The sequence below is a fragment of the Panthera leo genome, chromosome A3 (genome assembly GCF_018350215.1).
Source record: "Panthera leo isolate Ple1 chromosome A3, P.leo_Ple1_pat1.1, whole genome shotgun sequence".
Classification (NCBI taxonomy): domain Eukaryota; kingdom Metazoa; phylum Chordata; class Mammalia; order Carnivora; family Felidae; genus Panthera; species Panthera leo.
The window spans coordinates 139,443,524-139,458,443 of record NC_056681.1 but is presented as its reverse complement, the minus strand read 5'-3'; the positions used below and the strand labels follow the sequence as shown (position 1 = coordinate 139,458,443).

Below are 14,920 nucleotides of genomic sequence, written 5' to 3'. Positions count from 1 at the left end.
AAAGTTTAATACATATATAAACGGTCAAAGAAAGAGAGGACAAATCAAATGAATAAGAGGAAATGTTTGATAGAACGGCTCAGATTTTTCTAAAACTTATGAGACAGCAAGTCATTGATTCAGGAAGCCCAACAACTTCAAGACAATGCAATCCAGATCCTAGCACAGCATTCCAAAAAAGCGGAAAACTGAACCAAAACCAGAATCTTAAAGTAGACAAGTGATGGGGCACCTGGGTGGCTCAGTCGGTTAAGCCTCTGACTTCGGCTCAGGTCATGATCTCTCAGTCTGTGAGTTCCAGCCCCCGCGTCGGGCTCTGTGCTGACAGCTCAGAGCCTGGAGCCTGTTTCAGATTCTGTGTCTCCCTCTCTCTGACCCTCTCCCGTTCATGCTCTGTCTCTCTCTGTCTCAAAAAAAATAAATAAACGTTTAAAAAAAAAAAATTTAAAGTAAACAAGTGAAAATATACACCACCTTCCAAGAAGGGAAAACATGGGGACTGATGGGAACCACGGAAGCAGGAAGTCCATGGGATGACGTCATCGGCGTGCAGCCGGAAGTGGGCGTGCCCTGGGTTCCGCGCCCAGAGATGGTGGCTTCAAGAATGAAAGTGAAATAAAGACTTCCAGGCAACAACAGTCACGGACCCGGGAGGATGTTTCACAGAAGATTCAGGTGAAAATAAATTCCAAGGAGAGTCCTTTAAGCAAAAGGAAAGTAAACCCAGATGGAAGCGCAAAAATACAAGACAGAAGGAATAATAATAGAAAAGTGAATCTACAGAAGTGCAGACAAACACTGTGCGCGGTGATGGTGTAGATTTATATCATAATGTATGTTACAGGTTATGTATTTTTAGAAGTATATGATAGCATTAGCAAAAAAGGCCAAGATAGCAAGAAAGTCTGGTAGACAAGTTAAAGTGTTATAAGACCTTTGCATTAGTTGACAGGTATTAAATTGCTAGTTTGTATTAGATTTTAATAGCTCAAGAATATGTTTAGTACTATCACCATGGAAATTATTCAGATAACAGTAAAAGGATGTATATTTAACAAGCTAACAGAAGGAAAATACTTTCCAGAGTAAGTTAAGAAAACAGAGGAAAAGGAATATAGAAGGAAAGACAAATGGAAAACAAATAAAAAGATTCAAATCTAAATATATTAAAATTGCATTAGATGTTAGTTACCTAAATTCTCCAATTTAAAGACAAAAGTTTTCAGAGGTGGTAAATAAAATAATCTGATTTTATGCAGATTCGATCCAAATAATCCAATTGTGTGTGGTTTACGAAAGACAAACCTCGACATGATTAAAAAAAAGTTTGAAAGTAAAAATGTGAAAAATACACTCCATGCAAACTAAACCTGGAGGAGCTATACTAATATCAGACAAAGTAGAAAGTAGGGGAGGGTAACCAGAGACAAAGAGCATCAAGTGATAATAAAGGCTCAACCTTCAAGAATAATATACAATTTAAATGTGCATACCTACAATAGTATAATCTCAGGATATGAACAGAATAAGTTTCCAGAATAGCAAAAATAACGGGCACTATTACAAAAAAGGTAACAGGTGTTGGCGCGGGTGTGGAGAAAGGGGAACCCTCGTGCACTGTTGGTGGGAATGAAAACTGGGCCAGCCAGTCTGGAAAACAGTGTGGAGGTTCCTCAAAATGTTACAGACGGAGCGACCGTCTAATCCAGTCATTCTACTTCCAGGTATTTACCCACAGGAAATGCAATCAGTATCACAAAGAGATCTCTGCATTTGTACGTTCACTGCAGTGTCACTCACAGCATCTAAGATAAGGAGACACCCAAACACCCATCAGTGGATAAATGGATTTTAACAATGTGGTCTATATGCTTATACACACACACACACACACACACACACACACACACACACACATTCAGTGGATATGTATGTGTAAATATCACCGTTAAATGTAAACATATAAATATGTAAATATATAAATATACAGTGGAGTATTACTCAGCCATAAGAAAGAAGGAAATCCTGCCATTTGCCACAACATGGATAATGTACTCAAGAGTAAATTATGCTCAGTGAACCAAGTTAGACACAGAAAAACAGTACTATATGCTTTCACTTATGTGTGAAATCTAATTGAACCTGGGGCTCCTGGGTGGCTCAGTCGATTAATTGTCTGACTTCAGCTCAGGTCACAATCTCACAGCTCATGAGTTCAAGCCCCACATCGGGCTGTGTGCTGACAGCTCAGAGCCTGGAGCCTGCTTCGGATTCTGTGTCTCCCTCTCTCTCGGCCCCTACCCCATTCATTCTCTCTCTCTCTCTCTCTCTCTCTCTCTCTCTCTCTCTCAAAAATGAATAAACGTTAAAAGAAACCTTAAAAATTAAAAATAAATAAATAATAAAAAATAAAAAAGTTGAACTCATCAAACCAGAGAAGAAATGGGTGGTTACCGGGGCTGAAGGTTGGAGAAAATAGGAAGGGCTTGGCCAGAAGAGGCACAACGCATTGGGTTAGTGAGAGAGTAAGTTCTGAGCATCTATGTACAGCAGGTGCCTCAGTAAATGATACCCTTTTGCACCTGAAGTTCACTGAAAGAGTAGATCCTGAGCGTTCAGCCCACTGTTGCAACAAGGCAACTGTGTGAGGAGAAGGGTGTGTGAGTAGGTCGCTTGAGGAACCATTCGTGTACCAAACACCACATCATATACTTCGAGTGTACACGATTTTTGTCAGCCATACCTTAACAAAGTTGGGGCAAAGCAAAAAATAAAAATAAAGGCATGGACAAATCCTCAGTTATACTGCTTGGATTTTACATGCATCTCTCCATAACTAATAATAAAGGCAGACAAGAAATCAACAAAAAGGTGAGCGTTGCACATCCTGAGTGAAATCAATGCACATCATCACAGGAACAGAGTGAAGAAAATTATGTCAACTGATGCAGACAAAGTATTTGGCAAATATGGTGTATTCATCACTGATGACACCAGCCAAGAAGATTCACCAAACCAGGAATGAAAAAGCTCAGATGCCGAAAACCCACCGCAAAGTGACAGTGCACGAGAGTGTGTGAGCCTCCCCCCGCCCCCCGCCCCTCGGAGTTGAAGGAGACCAGAAAGCCTACTACCACCTGATATCTAAGAAGGCAGCGGAATAAAGAGGAATCAGACATTCCGAAGAATTGGAAAGGGGAAAATACGTCCACCTATATGCATAGATAACCTGACCGTGTGAGTAGGAAGACCTCAGGTCTCATCGCTTCTTTCTTTTTTCTTTTAAATTTTTTTATGCTTATTTGTTTTTGAAAAAGAGAGACAGAGCACAAGCAGGGGTGGGGTGGAGAGAGAGGGGGATACGGAATCTGAAGCAGGCTCTGGGCTCCGAGCTGTCAGCGCAGAGCCCGACACGGGACTCGAACTCACGGACCGCTAGATCATGACCTGAGCCAAAGTCGGACACTTAACCGACTGAGCCACCCAGGCGCCCCTTAAAAGATTGCTTGGTTTTTTTAATTTTTTAAACGTTTATTTATTTTTGAGAGAGACAGAGACAGAATGCGAGTGGGTTAAGGGCAGAGAGAGAGGGAGACACAGAATCCGAAGCGGGCTCCAGGCTCCGAGCTGTCAACACAGAGCCCGACATGTGGCTCAAACCCACAGACCGCGAGATCATGACCTGAGCTGAAGTCGGACACTTAACCGACTGAGCCACCCAAGCACCTTGTGAGTTGTAAGAGTTCTTTATGTATTCTAGATATGAGTCCCTTATCAGATATTTGCAAATATTTTCCCACAATTTGTGTGTTTCCTTTACTTTCTTGATGTGTCCTTTGAAACACAAAAGGTTTTTTTTAATGTTTATTTTTATTTATTTTGAGTTTTTTTTAATGTTTTTTTATTTATTTTTGAGACAGAGAGAGACAGAGCATGAGCAGGGGAGGGGCAGAGGGAGAGGGAGACACAGAATCTGAAGCAGGCTCCGGGCTCCGAGCTGTCAGCACAGAGCCTGACGCGGGACTCGAACTCACAAACCGTGAGATCATGACCTGGGCCGAAGTCGGATGCCCAACCGACTTCGCCACCCAGGCGCCCCCTCATCGCTTATCTCCAACTGAAGTAAGCTCACGACTGCAGTCCTCGCCGACGGAGATGGAGCTCGACTGCAGGTGTCGTCAGCCTTGGGACAAGGCCCACAAGCCGTGTGAGACACAGAGACAAAGCTGGTGCCCGGCCGGGATGGGGGCACGGAGCAGGGGCGGGAGCCAGACCTTTGATGTCCCTTTGATGGGACATCATTCCCTTTGATGGGAATGTGCTGCGGCCTCCTCGAATACTAAAGGCAAGAAATCGTGCTTGGCTTTAAAATTTTCCGGGGCAAAATAATTGTACTTATTACCATGATCATTCAAAAACATAGAATTGAATTGCCGTGAGCAAATACAGTGTACATATTTTAGTCTGAAACAATGGAACTTAGTTTTTATAAATTGTTAGAGACTTCAAAAATTGTATTTCATTCTTTTAACAGTATTATCAAGGGCAGTGACTCACTGCTCAGGCTGGGTCAGAAGCAGTCTCTAAAGAAAAGCGGGTTTTTTCCTGCATCTCATTTGTGAGGAGGCCGCCAGCTCTGCCCTCCAGCCCAGACGCCGCCGGACGGAGGACGGGGTCAAGGCAGGCCCGGGAAGGGCAGCGTTGCTCCGGGGAACAGCCCCGGCACCGTGCAGGGCAGAGCAGCGGTGTGCACGCTGGACTGGGCCTGAGGGCCACATCCTGCCTCACGTTATCACATTACAATACGACAGGAAGTTTCCAACTCTTGCTTGAAGTCTGCAGGTGAATCATCTCAATGATTCATCGAGCCTCCTCGCCTGGGTCATTCTGCCCGTTCCTGCAGGAGTCATGCCTCGATATTGATGGAAAGCCTTTCAAGTTCTGACACATCGTGTTTGTTAAGATAAGGTCATTTCCTTTTCCTAACACTTGACCTATGAAGTCTCCGCTCGGGGCTGTCGTGGTCCTCAAGCTGAAACACTAGGACCTTTTCCTGTAGGTGCGGCTCGGGTCCTGGGAGGCAGTGTTTGCCCGTGAAGATACGGAAAGCCCCGGCTTTGCCACGTTCTGGCGCGGTGGTGACAAGGGAGTTAGTGTCCCCACGCCCGCTGCGCTCCGCGATACGATCGTGGCACAGTACCACCGACCTCACCCACGTGTAGGGCTGCCCCGGGGGCCACCCGAGTGTCAGCCCTGCAGGTCTCCGTGGTGAAGACGTGCTCTGTGGTGTAAATGAAGAGCCTTGTGGTGTGATTTGCCCAGTAATAAAAATAAAGCAAATGCTCCGCTGGCCTCGTCTTCGAAAGGAGCCGAGGCTGCCCAGGCCACAGAGAAGGCTGCCTGTAGGGAGAGGCTCTCGGGCCGCCGGGAGTTGGGCCCCAGGGGCTAGAACGAGCCACAGCAGCTGGTTAGGGCCAAGTCAGTGTGAACAGATCCAGTGGTTTCTGCTGGCCACCTTCCCGTCTGGGACCTGTTGGTTTATCAGCAGCAGAGCTCTGTCCGGCTGGTTGGAACAGACCCAGGAACGTACTAGAAGGATGCAGTCACAGCCACCAGCAGGGGCACAGCAGGAGCAGGGAGTGCACAGCCCTCTGGCCGGTTCTGCCCACCCCTGTCGAGCCGCAGACCTCGCTTCTGCTGTTCCCACTGCCTGTCAAGCCCCATACACAGCAGCTCCGAGGTCGAGAGAAGGGCAGGGGACACGGGTGGGCTAACGGTCAGAGCTAGATGCCAGTATTTACAGTTTCCTGATGTAGCATCTGAAATGTGGTCAGCATGGTGTGCGGCCATCCCTGCAGGAGCAGAGGTGGGAGACCCTACAAATACTCCCCTTGCTTATCGCCTCGTGATGAACGCGATGTCCAGAAACACTCTCAAAGGGTTTGACGTGAGGGCCGGGGACACAGTTCTGAGATATGTGAAGGTTACTTTTGTGTCGGCCTCACTGGGGCTTTGAGTCGAACCCTGTTGGGGGTGTGCCTGTGAAGGTGTTTTGGAATAAGATTAACATTTAAATCGGTAGACTGAGCAAAGCAGATTACCCTCCCCTGTGCGGGTGGGCCTCATACAATCAGTTGAAGGCCTGAATAGAACACAAGGCCAGAGAATTCCTCCTGCCCGATGGCCCTGACCTGAGACATCAACTTCTTTCCTGCCTTCAGACTGGGACTAAAACCTACGTTCTTCCTGGATCTCCAGCTGAGCAGCCTTTGGGCCTGAACTACACCCTCGGCCTGCCCCGGCGTGCTGACCGAGCCCGCAGATCTGGGGACGTGCCAGGTCCTGATGGTAAGCCTCCCTCTCTCTGTACACAACCAGTCGGCTCTATTTCTCTGGAGCACCTGACGCAGGCGGATGCTGTGACTTGCAGGGAGAGGGGACGGTGAGAACGAGGCGGATCCTGACCCGGGTGCACACGGGGCCTGCAGTTGTGGCCCCACTGCCTGCTACTGTGCAGAGGTTACGCGCAGCCGCGTGCTCCCGCGTGTCCTCCAGGCTTCGGGGCTTTAGAGGCACCCACACGTGGGCTCCGCGGCAGGTGCCGTGCAGGGGCAAAGGCAGACATGCGCTGAGCTCAGAATAAGCCTCATCTAAACAGGTGTTTATTGTTAAAGGACCCTGGGAGGCTCATGGTTTCCACAAGAGAAGTCTACGTGAAATAACGCTCACATGACACTTGGTGACACAGAGGCCTGGTGCCACCGAGAGAGCTTATCACTTAGTGTGGACAACCGCTATGGAGGTGGCTGTGTCGAGCTGTCGCCGTCCCAGTTTGGAGAGTAGCTCCAACGCCCAGGGGTGCCCACAACCCAGCCCGGCCTGCCACGGCGCGCACACTTTCTGTGTCGGGGCAGGCGTGAGAGGAGGTTTCCAGACGGGCCTGAGCCGTCACTGGGATGATGGGAGCTGGGAGGTGAGTCGGGACCTGCGGACAGACCCGGAGGTTTGGTGAGTCAGCGGGTACTTCCCAGAATGTTGGGCAGAGGGAAAGTCGGGGTCGAGAAAAGCATCTGGTTGTGGTTTGGATCTCCTGGCTCTGAGCCTTCCTGTGAGCCGGCCCTGCAGGAGATCGGTGCCCGAGGCCCTGTGAGGGGCAGCAGCCGGGTGGACGGTCAAGTTGCATAAATGCCAAGACCCACAGCAAATCCCGACGGCTCTGCCTGACCGAGGCCGTGGGAGGCCAAGCGTGCGGGTCGCCCGCTCTCCCCCGTCAAAGAACAAGTGCATTTGCAAACAGCCTGTTTGGAAATGGGGTTGCAGTGCTCGCCAGGTTCCTCCCAGGACAGCGGGGTCCTCCTGAGACCGTGTGGGGGGCAGGGTCACGCACTCCAGGGAGGACATGGGTTGATTCAGTGTCTAACCCAAATGTATTGTCTTGCAAGATAGAGTAACATCTTCCCCCTGAAAAAGTCCTGAGAGCTCCTCGAACCACATTTCGAGGACATCTGAGTGGAGCGTCAGCAGAAGAGATGGGAGGCTGTGTGTAAACAGGTCCCACGGCTGCTTTAACGAAAATGGTGAAGTTTTAAAATGTATTGACTTGCTCTTGTTTGCTGAGAAACGAGCAGATGCACTTTCTTTCTACTGTGGCTGCACTGAGCTCACAAAGGATAAGAAATTGGATCATTTACATGATGCCAAATGACCACATCCTTCCTGGGCCCGGCGACAGCAGCACATGCTTCTGAGTCAGAGTCTGATGTTCTGATCACGCTGAGTCACCTGAGCCGTGAGCACGCTGCCCTCAAGACACAGTGCTCAGTAGACACGGTCCAAAGGGAGAGGAACTGGCCCCGGTTTTCCACAAACGCAACAGCCGCTAACGCCACACTCCTGTCTGCAGCTTGCCGACCGTTGTGGCTTGAATCCCAGGCCCTAGAAGGCTCCAACTTTCTCATGGAGACTAGTTTGACATGGGCTGTTCAGTAAGTTCGATTATCAGTTGGATGACGTAGTATTTCCCCATCACTGTCTCCTGAGGTCACTTAGAAATGACCCCAGCGAGGACAAAGACTGCTTCGATGGTGCTGTGTCCCAGTATGTAGCAAGTGTTTAAGGCTTATTTATGAATAAAGTAATGAGCGAAATGGGAGTGTCAGTGCCTTAATGGAGTCTCAAACTCGCCACTTGATCAAAATTCTCTTCCTAAGTTCTTATTCTAGTTTGGGACTCCATCTTGTGACCAGTTCATCTGCTACAATAATCCTGATTTAGCAAGCTTATCATGATCACATTCTGTCTTTATAAAACCCCACAAAGCAGGCATTATCATTTTACTACGTTTCAATCGATGAGCTGAGGCTCCAGGAGTATAAATGATTTCAACGCAACCAATATAATTTAGTAGAACGCAATTTTTCCGTTTGCTCTTAGCACTAGTACATTTAATATTATGTTTGAATATACTGGTAAAATCACGATGAGATAACACTGCACACCTGTCAGAACGGCCAAAATCCAGGACACGGACAGCACTCGATGCTATCTCATCGCTGGTGGAAACGCAAAGTGGTGCGGCCACCCTGGAAGACACTATGGTGTTTCACACAAAAGTAAACATACTCTTACCAAACTTGCCAGCAGTCGCACTCCTTGGTATCCACCCAAAGAAGTTAAAAACTTCTGTCCACACAAAACCCTACACGCAGATGTTTATAGCAGCTTTATTCATCATTGCCAAAATCTGGAAGCAGCCAAGATGCCCTTCGGTAGGTGGTAGACACATCCAGACAATGGAGTATCATTCAGCACAAAAAAGATGAGCTACCAAGCCATGCAAAGACATAGAAGGAATTGAAATGCCCATTACTAAGTGAAAGAGGTCAATTTGAAAAGACTACATACTATATGGTTCCCACTACACGATATTCAGGAAGAGGCAAAGCTACGGAGACTGTAAGAGGGTCAGGGCAGCCAGTGGGTGGGGAGGAGGAGAAAGATGGGCAGGTGGGATGCAGAGGAGCTCAACGGCAGTGACCATCCTCACTGTGACACTGTAATGGCAGACACACGCCACTGTACATTTGTCCAAACTCATAGAATGCACAAGAGTGACCCCTGATGTAAACTCTGGACTTTGGGCGGTTATGATTGCCCATGTAGGTCCACGTAGGTCCATGTGTGTGTTGGGGGGTGGGGGGTGTTGGTAATGGGGAAGGCTGTGCATGTGTCAGGGCTGAAGGTTCACAGGAAATCTCTGTACCTTCCCTTCCATTTTGCCAGGAACCTAAAACTGCTTTAAAAAAAATAAAATATTTAAAAACTGGGTCGCTGCATGAGAACAGCTTTACTTATGTAGATACACATATATTGCATGTATATGGCACATACGTACATACACAAAGGTGGATAAACCTGCAGGCTAAGAAGCGACGCCATTTGCTGAACAACAAGAACATTCCAGTATCCCTCATCCACGGCTGCCCAGGCTATACTCCTAACATCTGCTTAGAAAAAGAAAGAATGATCTATAGTTACCTTTTCCCTAAAAAATAAATCACAGTTCTCTTCAACTTTATTCCAGGGACTTGGATAAATGTTTTCAGATGCACAAGTTAACCAAGTCCAGGACCCTTGTTCTCGACTCTGTTGATTCATCATGGTGCCCATCACCCGCAACGCCCAGACTGTATTTCTGTCACTCTCGTCAATGTCACATCTGCTGATGTTGAGCCTCTAAATGGAGCTTCTCACATTGTCCGGACGCCATTTTGTTCATTTGCACATTGTTTGTACACATTGTTCGCATGCAGCTGGCCACATTATTCATGTGAGCCCAGCTGGCAAGGCAAAAATATACCAAAGTTATGTTGATAAGCTATTTATTCCCTGTAACCCTGGCTAGTGAGGAGCTAAAAAGAAATTAAAGCATTACCTGAAGAGTCAACCATGGGCAAGAGGAGAGGTAGAAGCAGGCTGAGTCATCGAGGTCCTGAGGACCCGAGGGTGTTGCAGCCCCAAGGAGGGCTTGTGCGTAAATCACAGAGTCAAGGGTGCGGAACAACCCTCCTTCCTAACTGACCCTCCCGGTGCATGATGCCCAGACAGATGAAATCTGAGAAGGCGCCAACATCCAGTGGAAGGCGGGAACCAGGATTTGTGCCCACTCAGGAACTGCCCTCAGACCCTCTTCCTCCAGAGGCCAGGAGACACGCTACCCTCTGCAAGGGTTCGGCAGAGGCTCTCGGTTTCCCCTACTTGGCTATTCACCTCTTTTGACATCTTTGAAAAATGAACTTTCATGGTTCATACAGATTTTATTGGGGTTTTGTTTGTTTTCCTTTCATTTTCATTCTAGCTCATTTCAGTCACCAGGCACAATGACAATTATGGAATAGTCATCACTGACAAGGGACATTCTCCACCATGGTCTGGCTCACCTCCACAAGGTGCTGCAGAGATCTCACGCTTTCACACCCACAGTGTGGCCTTGGTGATCAGTGTTGATCTCAGGGAGGAATTAAATTATGTGATGTTTATAAGATTTTGCCTCAGGATGAGTGACATAAAGGGTACTATTGAACAAGCAAGTCCCTGCTGCTAATGAAGCTCTTTTCTCCTTTTCTTCCTTCCTTCCTTCCTTCCTTCCTTCCTCCCTCCCTCCCTTCCTCCCTTCCTTCCTTCCTTCCTTCCTTCCTTTCTTTCCTCTTTCTTTTCCAATTTTTTATCGTGGAAAAATACACATAACGTAAAATTCACTGTCTTGACCGTTTTTAGGCATATGGTTCAGTTGGTGGGAATGTAAACTGATACGACCATCATGGAAAACAGTATGGAGGTTCCTCAGAAGACTCAGAATAGAACCAGTAGATCCAGCCATTCTACTTGTGGGTTTACATCCAAAGGAAATGAGATCACTGTCCTGTAGAGACATCTGCACCCTCATGCTCACTGAGGCGTTATTCGCAGTAGCCAACACATGACAGCAGCCTACGTGTCTGCCAGGGGATGGACGGATAAACAGCAGTTAGATACAGACATAGGTATACAATAAATATATACGATCGTCTGTCATGTATAAATAATATAGTATATACTTGGATATTATTCCTCTGTGTATGTATATATATGCTACTATTGACCCTTAGGAATGAAGGAAACCCTGCTGGGCACAACAGCATAAATGACCCTGGAGGACACGCGCTCAGGGAGATGAGCTGGACACAGACAGACAAATGCTGCCTGAGTCCACGCACATGAGCGCATCTTTCTGAGTTGCTCTTGTTGCGGTAAATGCACCTCCTGTTCGATGGGGACCAGAAAGAATGGCGTGCTGGGTATTTAAACTAAGTGTGCTTCTCCAGGTTTCCATCAAAGACAACCGTGTGTCCAAGTACATTAGCACTCCGAAGCAGTTCTTGTCACCAGAGCTCTGAGACCCCAATTAGGTTTTCTCAAGCTGACCAATTCCCCACCCACCCCCCGAGTCCAGAGATGCCTCCTCCCTGCCCTTCCTTCCCCTGGGGCCACCCCTCCCACCAACGTCCCAGAAAGTGCTTCCGTGTGTCTTGTAGGTGAGTCTAGTGTCTCTTCCCACTTCCATAAAGACAGAGGACCGTGGGGTTAAGATTATTTACTGACTGGCCTTTAACGTAAGACCCAAGGTCTTTAGCCTCTGACCAAACAATCGTCCCTGGATTTTCTGTCAATTATAATTTAAATAGTGACCCTTCCTTGAGGAAATGCTCTCTCCATTCGGAGGGGGGTGTAGATGCCTGTCCAGGCTGTGGGTGTCTCTTGGGAACCTCCACCCTCAGACGAGGTGCCGTGCAGGCTCGGCACCCCTGCAGTCCAGAGACCTGGAGCCACAGCCTCATGGGACGACCGCCAGCGAGCGCCCCTTGCAGGGCGGGACCTGCGTCCTCTCTGACCTTCGGCGTCTTCAGCAAGTTGCGTTCTCACGGCGGGCTGCCCTGGAGAGGGGTCTGTGCAGGGCCGCGGAGTCTTGCTACCGGGCGGTTGAAGACTGACCACCGCGGGCGAGCACGTGGGGGCCTTCTGCCCGTGGAGCTGCCCTGTGTCCCAGCGCCCCGAGCTCTGGGAAGAGGGTCCAGGGCTGGGCTGGCCAACGGCTGACACTGTGCCTGGTCCCCAGACCTTCTCTGCGTGGGGGGCCTGGTTTCTCGGGCAGCTGGGGCCTGGCTCCCTGTAGCTCAGGGCCCTCGGGAGCGTGTGGATCTCAGGAGGCCACAGGCTGTCCCCACGCAGGGCTCGCTGGCTCTAGGGCTCTGACCTGCCGTGCGAGGCGGGCTTCACCCACATGACTTGGCCCTCGTATTTACGCTTGAGTTTTCTATTGTTTCCTCTTCTCTTTTTCCAGAAGGGGCTCCGGCTAAGCTCAGTCTCCGTGGCAACGTTTCATTTCCAAACTCCTCCTGGCTGTTCGTCCCCATCCACCTGCGCGGCCGGTCTGCATTCTCTTGTTTTCTTCTTCACTTTTTCTGCAATAGATTCTCTAATTTCAACACATATGTCTTTAAATGTTATAGTCTTATTTTTGTCCTTGTTGCTTTTTCTTTGCCTTGATACATGTTCAAAAATGTAATATGCTAGTTTCTACGAATCTCTGATGTTACCAAAAGTTCACCAAAATGCCCCAAAGTACACCATTCGTCACCTCCCTTTCCAGGGGTTGCCTAACAAATTATCACAGGTTCAGAGGCTTAAAACAACACTGACGTACTATCTGGCAGTTTCTGTGGGTCGAGTATCTGGGTGAAGCCAGGTCTGGTTTCCAAGGGCTGCAATCAGGAAGTTGGCTGGGCGTGTTCCCATGTGGAGGCCACCTGCACAAGAATCCACTCTCGGGCTCACACAGGGGCCGCCAGGTCCGTTCCTTGTGGCTGTGTGACCCAGGGCTCTTGGCTGCTTGCTGTCCGGAAGCTTTCAGAGGTCACCTGGGGTTCCAGGCTGTGTAGGAATCCCTTTTACGGTCCTCACTTCAGGAGCCAACGAGGACACTCTCTGGCTCCAGTCTGCTAAGATGGGTCTCAAAGAATGTCACCTAATCAAGGGAGTAACCTTAATCTCCTTCACCATCTTCTCTTGATTAGAAGTAAGTTCCTGTTTCTGCCTCCACTCAGGCATGCCCCCTGGGAGATGGAGCTTTGGGGGTTCACCCTAGGATCTGTCTGTGGTATTCATCAAAACCTCCATAAACAACATTAAAAATGAAAATTTTGGAGGCTTCTGGATGGCTGAGTCGGTTAAGCATCCAACTCTCGATCTTGGCTCAGGTCATGATCTCGCCATTCATGGGATACAGCCCCATGTTGGGCTCTGTGCTGACGGTGTGGATTATGCTTAGGATTCTCTCTGTCTCTGTCTCTCTCTCTCTCTCTCTCTCTCTGCCCCTCCCCTGCTCATGCTCTCTGTTTGAAAGAAAGAAAGAAAGAAAGAAAGAAAGAAAGAAAGAAAGAAAGACCATGTGTTAAATGCTTACTACACTTAATGCACAAATTGCTTTTTAAAAAACCAGTAATGAACAGCACAATTACCGATAACACACGCGGTGATATACGGGTGCCATTCTTACGACAGGAAGGTGGGGCGGCAGTGGTGAAGAGGGGCTCCAGCACCAGGGCGCTCACCGGGGCCTCCTGACAGCTGTACCCTGCAGGGAGTCACCTAGTCTCCTCGAGCCACAGTGTGGAAGGGCACAAGAACCCATCACTAAAGAAAGTGAATTAACTTCTGTAGAGCAGGTGGTAAAGGGTGTGGAAACCGCTCAAGTGTGATTGTTGCTGTGGCTGCAAATGTCAAGGAAAGTCTCTGAGAGCTTGAAATCTAGCCATTTTTAAGCCCAGGGATGACCAAAGCCTCCGAAATTTCTGGGATTTCCTGGGGGGATCATGTAGTCATGTCATGTCTGAGCCGGCTCCCTGCTCCTTCTGAGTTAGCTCAGGTTCTGGGAGTCCAGCTGAGGAGCAGAGTTTATTTCTACTTTCCGACACGTCACAAGTGCAGCATTCCTGTGGCGCGGATGCCTCCATCAGGGCGTGCTCCCGCACGACCCCACACCTAGTGACCTTCGTCCCAGCCTCAGAGACAAACACAAATGCATCTCCTTTTCTTAGGCTGCGCGTTTTAACTCCTGTTCTGACCTGGCTCCGGTCAGACCGCGGGTGTCTTCTGTTCCCCGATGACCGTGTGACTCTTGTCAAGGCAGGCACGCTTATCGTCATCGTTCTGTGAATACAGTGACCAGTAGAGGTGTGAGAAAGTGTGGAAATCACTGGATTTCTGGTCTGTGAGAGAGAGCGCACTATCACTAGATTTCCAAATCTAAAAATTAAAACAATAGTATGATCTTCCTTTTCCAGACAAATTGGCAAAAATAGAAGAGAATGCCAGTCCCGTGGCCAGCCCTGGAGGGAAATGGCTATCATCCTGTCCAAGATGAGGTTTTAGAAGACCGGTCTGAAAATATGTGGCAATACTATTTAAAATAAGTACAACACTTCCAGAAAAGTTTTGTGAGGAAAAAACTTTGAGACGCAAGCAAATATGTGTGTTTCAGGATGATCTTCACAGCAGAGTTTCTGAAATGAAAAGCAAAACAAAGCACCTGTAAACAAAATAACTCTCGATTAGTAGAATAGCTACATAATAAATTATGATAAACCCGCACAGGAAAATGCTGTGGACAGAAAGGTCATAACGCAAGTGCACGTACTTCGATGAGCGCTGTGTGGTTGGAAATACGGATCGCTCTGTCCTACACCTGAAACGATGCAACGCCCTACGTGAACCACACTGACACTAAAGTAATAATAATAGCAGTAATAATAACAATATAAAAAACCGTAATACAGGGTGGCTTGGGAAAATGTGGAAAATATACTACTATTGAGTGGAAAAT

General features: G+C 48.2%; 1 long non-coding RNA gene across 2 annotated transcripts; it reads left to right on the top strand.

Annotated features, from left to right (window-relative positions):
* Nucleotides 1-576: 576 nt before the first annotated feature.
* LOC122215192 lies at nucleotides 577-12,467 on the top strand. Of its 2 annotated transcripts, none has more exons than XR_006200304.1 (3): nucleotides 577-675; nucleotides 6,222-6,348; nucleotides 12,380-12,467. It is a non-coding gene; the product is annotated as an uncharacterized LOC122215192 (long non-coding RNA). The 2 variants fall into 2 exon arrangements; XR_006200305.1 differs by lacking the exon at nucleotides 12,380-12,467 and adding an exon at nucleotides 7,443-8,113.
* Nucleotides 12,468-14,920: the final 2,453 nt, after the last annotated feature.